The following is a 1,774-nucleotide window of genomic DNA, read 5'->3' as shown; positions in this document are numbered from 1 at the left end:
ATACATTTCCTACAAGCTTACAAATGGGGGAAGCCTCTTTGTAGCAACATCTTTGTTACTTCCTTCAGATACAGGTTAGACTCCTGCTTCTCTGCATCTTCCCCTGGGAGAGATCAGCCTTGGAAAGCGAAGCCAGACTTGAATCAAGCTGGATTTGCTCTTGCTTACCTGCTTCCGCCAGGTCCCCAGGAGGGGTAGAACCTCACACGTGTACGTGACACAGGGGAAGACCACACAGCTGAACATCAAAATACTCAGAGCAGAATTGCTGTAACTATTCCATTTGTTCCTTCAATCCCAACCCTCCCTCCCTGGACTGGTTTTATAGCATTCCTCTTGTTTGAGATATCATAGTGTCTCTGAGTAAATTCCAAACCTGATAGGTGTCCAGGACGTCCTGAGCAGTGAGTCTTTCTGCAGTCTGGCTCTTACATGCCTTATGAATATAAACAAATGGAATCAGACCATATCACTGCCTTCAATGTGCCCCAAAAGGACACTGAAGACATCTAAAATCTTTCGGATGTCGATCTTCTCGTCATACGAGGGCATGAGATCATCATGAAAAGGCGTGTCTTCTCCATAGGGCCACAGCTGCTCTGGAGCCACAAAATCGCCATGAAGCTCCACCAACACCCTGGAGCTGCGGTTCGGTAGGGGCAAGGCGTCCAGGTTTTCCACCACAATGCTGAAGTTCCTTGTCGGCAGACACTGGGACAGCATCTTGGACAGGTCGCTGGAGTGGCACATGACCAGTGTGCCCAGGGGCCTGTGGTGCAGGTAGTTGATGATGCTGACACAGTCCATGGCCAGCTGCAGCCTGTGCTGCCACGTGTTCACATTTTGGTACTTGGAAAGGTTTAGTGTTTCTTCCAGGTTGCTCAAGGCACCTAAGTGGTGATATTCCGTAAGAACAGTGTTGTCTTCCTCACAGCAGCCAAGCAGCGTGACAACATGCTGACTCTGCAAGGATTTCAGCATCTGCAGCCCATGGAGGAAATCATCTTTCAGCTCCAGGCTGGTGAACTGTGAGAGAGCAACTTTGCCTTCCTTCCGCTCGGACAGAAAGACTTGGGCTTCTGCAACAGTCTGCTGCATGGTCTCCCACTTATTTCCCTTCTCCAATCCATTCTCCACATAGCAAATAGGATCTCTTTTCCTTTTCCCCCTTCAGGTCCCACCGCACAGCAAGGATGGCGAGGACTGGCCGGGGCCGGGGAAGGGCTGTGCTGGTGGGCCGAGGCCACCACCCACAGGGTGCAGCGAGGGTGCCCCTGTCCTGGCCCCCACCACCCTGCTTCCCCAGGCGCCCCTCTTTGGCCTGCCGCTGCTTTATGTTTTAAGGATATTGTGTTCTGTCTCATTTACTCTTTTTTTGTCTCTGCATTAGCCTCTGGTGGAATAGATTGTTTTCAGTATGAGCCTTGTTAAGAATATTTGGGGAATACTTTTAAATGCCATCTTTATTTTCTCTCTTCCAGTTTTGAGTGGTTTGCCTATGATCTCAGTGCTCTCATGGATCTAAGAAGAGTTGTTCATTTCAAGTTTTTTTTCTTTTTCCTACCAGGTCAGGAACTGCTTGGATGTGGATGTGAGCAGAGAGCAGGAATATCGAAAGCTCTACTTCCCTGTGATTAATAATTAAGATTCCTCATAAATAAATACGCATGGTTCATTTTTGCAGTCATTAAGTCTTTTCTGTATATAACGTCTGATCATGAGTTTCAACCCAAGTATCTGGGACTTGAGACTTCCCATTGATTTGGGCCACAAA

At 48.3% G+C, this 1,774-nt stretch overlaps 1 pseudogene; it reads right to left on the bottom strand.

The window, feature by feature from the left end:
• Positions 1-69: 69 nt before the first annotated feature.
• Positions 70-1,561, bottom strand: LOC106836001 (protein O-mannose kinase pseudogene; annotated as a pseudogene).
• Between the last annotated feature and the right edge of the window lie 213 nt (positions 1,562-1,774).

This window comes from Equus asinus, chromosome 20 (genome assembly GCF_041296235.1).
Source record: "Equus asinus isolate D_3611 breed Donkey chromosome 20, EquAss-T2T_v2, whole genome shotgun sequence".
NCBI classification, from domain to species: domain Eukaryota; kingdom Metazoa; phylum Chordata; class Mammalia; order Perissodactyla; family Equidae; genus Equus; species Equus asinus.
Note: the sequence above shows the minus strand (reverse complement) of the source record. Positions and strands in the feature narration are given on the sequence as shown.